The sequence below is a fragment of the Jaculus jaculus genome, chromosome X (assembly GCF_020740685.1).
Source record: "Jaculus jaculus isolate mJacJac1 chromosome X, mJacJac1.mat.Y.cur, whole genome shotgun sequence".
Classification (NCBI taxonomy): domain Eukaryota; kingdom Metazoa; phylum Chordata; class Mammalia; order Rodentia; family Dipodidae; genus Jaculus; species Jaculus jaculus.
The window spans coordinates 50,644,168-50,655,456 of record NC_059125.1 but is presented as its reverse complement, the minus strand read 5'-3'; positions in this window follow the sequence as shown (position 1 = coordinate 50,655,456).

Genomic DNA, 11,289 nt, shown 5'->3' with positions numbered 1-11,289 from the left:
GCGTGTAGTTTACACGTAAAGCACCTGTCTAGCATGTGTGAGACCCTGGACTCCATCCCTGTACCACAAATAAAGAAACAAAAAGAGGGAGAAAACAGATTCTTGAAATAAATTATTTAATCCCTGTGTCTTAGTCTGTCAATAAAATATTCATGAAAAATAAAAATATCATATTCATTTATTTACGAAAGAGGAGAGAGACAGAGATTAGGCAATAGGTGCTCAGGGCCTCAAGCCACTGCAAACAAACACCAGACACATGCGCCCCCTGGTGGACCTGGCTAACATGGGTGCTGGGGAGTTGAACTTAGGGCCTTTGGCTTTGTTGGCAAACACCTTAATAGCTAAGCCATCTCTCCAGCCAGATATATATGTATATATTTTTTTCTCATATCTATAAATATTGCTTATTTTAAGACAAGGTCTCATCATGTAGGCCAGGCAAGTGTTGAACTCACTACATGATCCAAGGGTGGACTCAGACGAGTGGCAATTGCACTTCTGCATCCTGAATGATGGAATTACAGCATGTGTCAACATGCCTGGCTCAAGAGTTTTATTTTTCAGGGCTTAGAACAAAGCTGACATGTTCATGAATATATTTTGGTCATCTAGTTAAAATTCACAGTCCTTCCCATTACTCAAAATCTCAACAGCAACATGCTGGGTTTTTTTTGTTTTTTTTTTTTTGAGACATACACAGAGGGGCCGGGGAGAGATAGAGAGAGAATGGGTACACCAGAGCCTTTCAGCCACAGTAAATGGACTCTATGCACGTTCGCCGCCTTGTGGACATGCGTGGCATTGCATGCTTGAGTCACTGTTGTTTCTGGCTGTACATAGGATCTGGAGGATTCCCACAAGAGAGTTCATAGGCTTCACAGGTAAGCACCTTAATAGATCAGCCATCTCTCCAGCCCATGTTCTTTTTCAAAAATATTTTATTTATTTATTTTTCAAGAAGAGGAGACCAAGATACAGACAGAAAGAGAATGGACACACCAGGGTGTCTAGTTGCTGCAAACAAACTCCTGATGCATGCACCATGTTGTGCATCTGGCTTTACATGGGGACTGGGGAATCAAACCCAGATCATTAGGCTTTGCAGGCAAGTGCCTTGACCAATTAACCAACTCTGTAGGCCTTGTCTACTGTTGTTGAACATAGCTGCACTACATTTTTTCCTGTTCTTTATAAAGGACATTCTTGTATTTTTAGCTACACGACCTTTGAACTTGTAACTACTACTCTTCCTGCCTAGAAAATAAGCTTGTCAGTAGTAAATATTTCTGTTTGGTAGCATGGGGCTGGCACAAAACAGACACAGACATCAATGGAAAAGAAGAGAAGATCCAGGTGTAAGTTCTAGTAAGTAACTACAGCTACCTGATTTTTGTCAAAGAGACAAAATACACACTAAAGGAAAGACAGTATTTTCAACAAATGATGCTGTTGGAGAAACTGGACAACCACTTGTAGAAGAATGAATCGAGGCTCTATTTCACCCTGCACCAAATCTACTCCAAATGGGTAAAGGACCTCAACATTAGACATGGAACTAAAATGACTAGAAGAAAAAGTAGAGAGACTCTTCCAAGATAGAAGCATAGGGAAAGATTTTCTGAATAAGACCTCATTAGCCCAGGGAATTAGACAAACATTCAACTGTTAGTACCCCTTGAAAATAAAAAAGCTATTGTACAGCTAAGCAAACCATTGACAGAGTCAATAGACAACCTATCTCTAGAATGGGAGAAAACCTTTGCCAGCTATATAGCTGACAGAGGTTTAATATCTAGGATATACTATGGACTAACTCAAAAATGTAAGCCATAGGGATGGAGAGATGGCTTAGTGGTTAATGCACTTGCCAGAAAAGCCAAAGGACCCAGGTTTGATTTCCAAGGGGCACAGTTGACACATGTGCCTGGAGTTTGTTTGCAGTAGATAGAGGCCCTGGTATGCCCATTCTCTCTGCCTCTTTCTCTTCTTCTCTCTCAAATAAATAAGTGAATAAATAAATAAAATATTTTTAATGTAATCAACAAAAATCTATCGATCTACTAAAAAAAGTTGGGCAGGGAACTGAACAGGAAGTTCTGTAAGGAAGAAATACATATGGCCAATAAATAGCTAAAAAGATGTTCAACATCTTAGGCCGTCAGAGAAATATAAATTAAAACTACTCTGAGGTTCCATCTCCTGTCAGAATGGATATCATCAAAAACAATCAAATGCAGGTTGGAGAGATTGCTTAGTGGTTACAGTGCTTTCCTGTGAAGCTAAAATACCCATGTTCAATTCCCCAGGACCCATGTAAGGGCAGATGCACACGGTGGTGTATGCATCTGGAGTTCATTTACAGCAGTGAGAGTCTCTGGCACACCCATTTTCTGTACATATCTGTTGCTTGTCTCTCTCTTAAATAAAAAGAAATTTAAATAAAACAGTTAAATATATTTTAAAAATTCAAATACTTACTCAGTATTGGCTGGAGGGCAAACATATACAGCCACTATGGAAATCAGTATGAAGGTTCCTCAAAATCTAAAATACTCCAGGCATAGTGGCACACACCTTTAATTTCAGCACTCAGGAGGCCGTGGTAGCAGGATCACTGTGACTTAGAGCCCAGCCTGGGACTACAGAGTGAGTGCCAGGTCAGCCTGGGCTAGACTCAGGCCCTACATCAAACAAGAAACAAAAAAACTAAAAATAGACACACTTTGACATACTATACCACTTTGGGACATAGAACCTAAAGACTCTACCCTTTCCTGTAGAGATACTTGCTCAGCCATTTTGGTTACTGCTCTATTCACAACAGCCAAGAAATGGAATCAGCCCAGATGCCATCAACTGATGAATGTATATTGGCGATAATGTGGTACATTTCAACAGTAGAATTAATTCTACTCAGTGGTAAGGAAAAACGAAATCATGTGTGGAGGACAATGGATGGACCTGAAAAAAGTTATTCTAAGCAACGTTACAGAAGCTCAGAAAGACAAATACCAAATGTTCTCTCTCATATGTGGATCCTAACATGGAATAGTTTGATTTGTGTATGAGTTGTAGTGAGCATCAGTAGTATTAATAAGGAATGAGGCTTAGAAATAGGGGAAGCAGGAAGGGGTGAGAGAGAGGATGCTTTACAGCAAGTGGAGCAATGGAATACAGGTTGCAGAAGGATCTGTAGGGGGGGCTGAGTTAAAAGAGGGGTGGGAGGATAGTGAGGAGATATGCAAAACTAATAATGACTGGAATCAGTAACAAAGAAACTATTGTCTTGATTAGCCTATTAGAATATATAACTCAGGCTAGAGAGATGGCTTAGCAGTTAATACTCTTACCTGTGGAAGCTAAGGACCCACGTTCAACTCTCCAGGCCTCACAGAAACCAGGCACACAAGTGATGCAAGTACACAAGGCCCCACATGCACACAACGTGCACATGCAATTGCAGTTTAAGTCAGTGGCTTGGGCCCTGGCATGCTGGAAGTCCTGGTGCCCCCATTCTCTCTCTCTCTTTCTCTCTCTCTATCCCTTCTCTCTCAAATGAATAAACAAAAAATAAAAAACCCAAAGTATAATAACAAATGCTCTAAAATGCAGGAAACAATGCACAAGAAATGAGGGATTGTAAGAGCCCCAATGTGGAAAGATGGACTCTGAGGCATTGTCCCCTCCACACACAGAGGCTGGCTGGTGCGTCCATGACCCCACATTGAATTTTGATAACTATAATGAGGAGGGCCTCAGTGGAATGGGGGCTTGGGAGAGCAACCATAAGACTATATACAACTCAATGGGATTATGACCAATATGCACTATGTTGTACAACAAAGTTCTCTATTTATAAAAAGAAAAAAATAGCAATAAAGCATTACAAAAAGATATTTCTTTTGTCTCCCAAAAATCATTGCAATGCATGACTATATACTACAACAATTAAGTCTACTTCTTGCCACAAAGTCTAGCTGTTGTTGATTCCATTTGATTTTATTGGATTACAGTACATTCTGCTCCATTTTATTATTTTATTCTTTTCCATTCCACCCTGTTTAATGCCATTCAATCCCATATATATATATATATGTGTGTGTGTGTGTGTGTGTGTGTGTGTGTGTGTGTACACACACACATAGATATAGATATAGATATAGATATAGATATAGATATAGATATAGATATAGATATAGATATAGATATAGATATAGATCTGGTTTTTCCAGGTAGGGTCACACTCTAGCCCAGGCTCACCTGGAATTCACTATTTAGGCTCATGGTGGCCTCAAACTCTCCGTGATCTCCTACATCTGCCTCCCCACTGCTGGGATTAAAGGCATGTGCCACCACGGCCGGATTAAACCAATGTAATTTTTAATATTTTTCTTTATCAGAGAGAGAGAGATAAAAAGAGAGAGAGAGAGAGTGAAAATTCGCATGTTGTGGCCTCCAGCCATTGCAAGTGCATTCCAGACACATTATTTTAAGACAAGGTCTCATCGTGTAGGCCAGGCAAGCGTTGAACTCACTATATGATCCAAGGGTGGACTCAGACGAGTGGCAATTGCACTTCTGCATTCTGAGTGATGGAATTACATACAGCATGTGTCAACATGCCTGGCTCAAGAGTTTTATTTTTCAGGGCTTAGAACAAAGCTGACATGTTCATGAATATATTCTGGTCATCTAGTTAAAATTCACAGTCCTTCCCATGACTCAAAATCTCAACAGCCTCATGTAGGTTTTTTTTTTTTTTTTTTTTTGAGACATACACACACACACACATACACAGACTGGGTGCGGGGGGAGAGAGAGAGAGAATGGGGCACCAGAGCCTTTCAGCCACTGTGAACGAACTCCAGGCATGGTCGCCGCCTTGTGGACATGTGTGGCATTGCATGCTTGAGTCACTTGTGGCTGGCTATACATAGGATCTGGAGGATTCGAACAGGAGTTCATAGGCTTCACAGGTAAGCACCTTAATAGATCAGCCATCTCTCCAGCCCATGTTCTTTTTCAAAAATATTTTATTTATTTATTTTTCAAGAAGAGGAGACAAAGATACAGACAGAAAGAGAATGGACACACCAGGGTGTCTAGTTGCTGCAAACAAACTCCTCATGCATGCACCATGTTGTGCATCTGGCTTTACATGGGGACTGAGGAATCAAACTCAGATCATTAGGCTTTGCAGGCAAGTGCCTTAACCAATTAACCATCTCTGTAGGCCTTGTCTACTGTTGTTGAACATAGCTGCACTACATTTTTTTCTTGTTGTTTACAAAGGACATCCTTGTATTTTTAGCTTCACGACCTGTGAACTTGTAACTACTACTCTTCCTGCCTCGAAAATAAGCTTGTCAGTAGTAAACAGTTCTGTTTGGTAGCATGGGGCTGGCACAAAACAGACACAGACATCAATGAATACAATAGAAGATCCACGTGTAAGTTCTAGTAACTACAGCTACCCGATATTTGTCAAAGGACAAAATACACACTGGAGAAAAGAGTATCTTCAACAAATGGTGCTGTTGGAGAAACTGGATAGCCACATGTGGAAGAATGAATCTAGGCCCTACTTCACCCTGCACAAAATCTACTGCAAATGGGTAAAGTACCTCAACATTAGACCTGAAACTAAAATGATTAGAAGAAAAAGTAGGGAGAATCTTCCAAGATAAAAACATAGGAAGGCTGGAGAGATGGCTTAGCGGTTAAGCGCTTGCCTGTGAAGCTTAAGGACCCCGGTTCGAGGCTCGGTTTCTCAGGTCCCACTTTAGCCAGATGCACAAGGGGGCGCACGCGTCTGGAGTTCGTTTGCAGTGGCTGGAAGCCCTGGCTCGCCCATTCTCTCTCTCTCCCTCTATCTGTCTTTCTCTCTGTCTGTCACTCTCAAATAAATAAATAAAAATTGAACAAAAAAAAAAACATAGGAAAAGACTTTCTGAATAAGTCCTCAGTAGCCCAGAGAATTAGACAAACATTCAATGGTAAGGATCACTTGGAACTAAAAAGCTATTGTACAGCTAAGCAAACCATCGACAGACTCAATAGACAACCTATATATAGAAGTAGAGAAAATCTTTGCCAGCTATATATCTGACAGAGGTTTAATATCTAGGATATACTAAGGACTAACTCAAAAATGTAAGATATAGGGATGGAGAGATGGCTTAGTGGTTAAGGTACTTCCCATCAAAGCCAAAGGACACAGGTTTGATTTCCAAGGGGCACAGTTGACACATGTGTCTGGAGTTTGTTTGCAGTAGATAGAGGCCCTGGTATGCCCATTCTCTCTCCCTCTTTCTCTTCTTCTCTCTCAAATAAATAAGTGAATAAGTAAATGAAATACTTTAATGTAATCAACAAAAAAATCTACCGACTAAAAAATGGTGCAGGGAACTGAACAGGAAGTTCTGTAAAGAAGAAATACATATGGTCAATAAATATCTAAAAAGATGTTCACCACCTTAGTCCATCAAAGAAATATAAATTAAAACTACTCTGAGATTCCATCTCCTGTCAGAATGGATAGCATCAAAAAAAGGTCAAATGCAGGTTGGAGAGATTGCTTAGTGGTTGCGGTGCTTTCCTGCGAAGCGAAAACACCCATGTTCAATTCCCCAGGACCTATGTAAGCCAGATGTACACGGTGGTGTATGCACCTGTAGTTCATTTACAGCATTGAGAGGATCTGGAACGCTCATTTTCTCTATTTATCTGTTGCTTCTCTCTCTCTCAAATAAATAAATAAAATAGAAATTTATATAAAAGCAGTTAAATATATTTTAAAAAATCAAATACTTATCTAATATTGGCCAGAGGGCAAATGTATACAGCCACTAAAAATATCAGTATGAAGGTTCCTCAAAATCTAAAATACTCCAGGCATGGTGGCACACACCTTTAATTTCAGCACTCAGGAGGCCGTGGTAGCAGGATCGCTGTGTCTTAGAGCCCAGCCTGGGACTACAGAGTGAGTGCCAGGTCAGCCTGGGCTAGACTCAGGCCCTACATCAAACAAGAAACAAAAAAAACTAAAAATAGACACACTTTGACATACTATACCACTTTGGGACATAGAACCTAAAGACTCTACCCTTTCCTGTAGAGATACTTGCTCAGCCATTTTGGTTACTGCTCTATTCACAACAGCCAAAAAATGGAATCAGCCCAGATGCCATCAACTGATGAATGTATATTGGCAATAATGTGGTACATTTCAATAGTAGAATTCTACTCAGTGGTAAGGAAAAACGAAATCATGTGTGGAGGACAATGGATGGACCTGAAAAAAATTATTCTAAGCAACGTTACAGAAGCTCAGAAAGACAAATACCACATGTTATCTCTCATATGTGGATCCTAACATGGAATAGTTTGATTTGTGTATGAGTTGTAGTGAGCATCAGTAGTATTAATAAGGAATGAGGCTTAGAAATAGGGGAAGCAGGAAGGGGTGAGAGAGAGGATGCTTTACAGCAAGTGGAGGGATGGAATACAGGTTGCAGAAGGATCTGTAGGGGGGGCTGAGTTAAAAGAGGGGTGGGAGGATAGTGAGGAGATATGCAAAACTAACAATGGCTTGAATCACTACCATAGAGACCTTTGTCTTGATTAGCCTATTAAAGTATAAACTCAGGCTGGAGAGATGGGTTACCAGTTAATGCGCTTACCTGTGAAAGCTAAGGACCCACGTTCAACTCTCCAGGCCTCACATAAACCAGGCACACAAAGTGATGCAAGTACACAAGGCCCCGCATGCACACAACGTGCACATGCAATTGGAGTTTGACTGCAGTGGCTTGGGCCCTGGCATGCTGGAAGTCCTGGTGCCCCCATTCTCTCTCTCTCTTTCTCTCTCTCCATCCCTTCTCTCTCAAATGAATAAACAAAAAATAAAAAACCCAAAGTATAATAACAAATGCTCTAAAATGCAGGAAACAATGCACAAGAAATGAGGGATTGTAAGAGCCCCAATGTGGAAAGATGGACTCTGAGGCATTGTCCCCTCCACACACAGAGACTGGCTGGTGCGTCCATGACCCCGCAGTGAATTTTGATCACCATAATGAGGAGGGCCCTCAGTGGAATGGGGTCATGGGAGAGCAACCATAAGACTATATGTAACTTAATGAGATTATGACCAATTTGTACTATGTTTGTACAATAAGGTTCTCAACTTAAAAAAGAAAAAAAATAGTAATAAAGTATTACTAAAATATATTTCCTTTGTTTACCAAAAAGTATTGCAATGCATGACTATATGCTTGCTACAAAACGAAGTCCACTTCTTGCCACAAAGTCTGACTGTTGTTGATTTCATTCCATTCTATTGGATTACAGTTCATTTTTCTCTATATTGTTATTTTATTCTTTTCCATTCCACCCCAGTCAAACACACACACACACACACACACACACGGTTACTTGATTTTTCCAGGTAGGTTCTCACTCGAGCCCAGGCTCACCTGGAATTCACTATTTAGTCTCATGGTGGCCTCAAACTCTCCGTGATCCTCCTACCTCTGCCTCCCAAGTGCTGGGATTAAAGGCATGTGCCACCACGGCCGCTTTAATCCAATATAGTTTTTAATATTTTTCTTTATCAGAGAGAGAGAGAGAGAGAGAGAGAATGGTCATGCTGTGGCCTACAGCCATTGCAAGTGAACTCCAGACACATGTACCACCTTGTGCATCTGGCTTACACAGGTACTGGGGAATCGATCCTGGGTCATTTTGCTTTGCAGGCAAGTACCTTAGCCACTAATCCATCTCTGTAGCCCCAAATCTATATATTTTAAACAAATGGCTTTATTGAGCCCAAGCATAAAATATAATAATAATGTAAAAAAGAAGTGCTGGATGTGGTGGTGCCTGGCTTTATTCTCAGCACATGGTAGACTGAGGTAAGAGGATCAATCCCTGGGAGTTCTAGGCCATCCTTCAGCTAAAGATAGGGTGTTGTGCAGCAGATTCCTCCTAATTGAAATATTCTCTCCTGAAGAGAGGAAAGGAGAGGGAGTCAGGTAGCAATTTTAGGCACTTAGAGAGACTGGGCCCCTGAAAGTCACAAACAGAAATAACTTTGGATCTATCCTTGAAGTCTCTACTTTGTTGGAACTCAAAGATGATCTGACATATTATCTTCCCTAGGTCTGTTTTCCCACAAACAACGTTGGCCTCTCCTGGGATGGAAGTCTCTCCTAGGATGTAAATCTCACCCTAACATTGGGGTTGCTTAAGCTTAGACCCCAAAACTTGGATGAGACAGTCCCTTACCCTAGCCAATCAACTGTTCCCTTGGCTCAACTGAGCCAGAAGGGAAGGCCCACCTCTATAAGGTTATAAATGTGTTGGTGAGAGGCGAACAAGGTCTCTGAGCTGCCTGTCCACGTGGGAACTTCCAGTTACTGGTATGAGTTTCCCTCTGATCAGCTCAGGCCCAGCCAGACCAAAAGCCCTTACTTTCCACATGGGCTCTTTCTCCACATGGTAGTAGCTCTTGAAATCTCTTTTCTTTCTTTTCCCTGATTTTTCCAAACACCATATACTGTCATACTCATTTTCATTCTGTCAAGAAAAATATTTTAATACAAATATACAAAAAATACTGTGGCCCTGTTTTCATAAGTATAAACTATGCTAGGGCTGGAGACATGGCTTAGTGGACTCAGGTTCGGTGGTTAACAGTCTGTCTGCAACCCAGCTTAAGGTTCACTGAGGAATCTGCCTCAAGGGAAGAGCACCCTGATGTTCTCCTCTGGCTGTGCACATCTGCACACATACATGCCTATACTACACACATGCACACAATTTTAAAAAGCCTGGAGGCACACTCTCCTGTTCCCATTGTCCACCTTAGATAGGGCATGGGGTGATGTCCACCCGCTGCTCATGCCATCGTTTTCCCCTGCCATCGTGGAGCTTCCCTTTGGGCCTATAATCCAAAATAAACCTCTTTTTCCCACAAGCTGCTCTTGGTTGGGTGATTTCTAGAGCCATGCGACCAACAGCTTGAGGTTTGTGGGCCTCAGTGGCAAGGCTCTGCTTGAGATGCAGGAAAAGCCAGATTTTCCACTCACACCGGAGCTCCTCAGAAACTCAAGAAACATGAAGGGAGGACCACAGCGCCCTACTGAGGAGCAGGTCACGAGGTAGAGGATCACATGGACCAGCGGGAGAAGTAGAGCCACCCTATACTGCCTCCCCTCCCCCACTGCCAGCACAAGCGCCAGCAAGCACCAGAGACCTGGGAAAGGAGCTCACAGCACCCAGCACCCGTGACCAGAGGAGAGATCCAGCGACCCAGCCAGCCTACTTGAACCCACAGCTCACCAAAGAGGAACCCAAACAGGAGCACAGCAGAGCTGAGACCAAAATCATCCCAAAAGGTAACTGGGATTACACCAGGTCAGTACGTGTAAAACAAGCCTGGTATATTGGCTTGAATGAGAAAGCTAATTGCACTTTCCACATCAGGATAAATTACATGTTAAATCTGATGGATGCTCAGATTTGCCATTCTTAAATAAGCTATATTTGGGGCTTGTTATTTGTTGCTTCTTGACTTATAGTGGATTTTTTTCCCTCTTCTGTTGTTCATTAGGGAAGGGTCTCTCTTGGTCACAAGCTGACTAGGAACTCTCAACAGAGCAGAAATCTTAACCTCCTAGTTGACAGGATTAAGGGTGTGGGGCAACACAAAACCTAAGGGACTGTGACTTGGTTGGGGGATGCTACCATCATGAAAACAAATGACCATGAATGTTGGCAAGGATGTGGACAAAGAGGAACAGTTGTACACTATTGGTGGGAATACAATCTGGACCAGCCATTGTGGAAATCAGTGAGGAGGTTCCTAAGAAAGCTAAAAATAGATCTACCATATGACCCAGCTATAGCACTCCTAGGCAAATATCCTAAGGACGTCTCTCATTACCTTAGAGATACTGGCTCAACCATGTTTATTGCCACTCAATTCACAATAGCTGGGAAATGGAACAAGCCTAGATGACTGTTAACTGATGAATGGATTATGAAGTTATGGCACATTTATACAATTGAATTCTACTCAGGAGTAAAGAAAAATGAAGTTATGAAATTGGCAGCAAAATGGATGGATCTGGAAAGGATTATAATAACTGAGGTAACCCAGGCCCAGAAAGCCAAGGGTCACATGTTCTCTCTCATATGTGGATCCTAGCTACAGATGATTGGACTTCTGTGTGAATAGGTAGAAAACTCAGTAGCAAAGGCCAATAAGCCAGAAAAGAGATA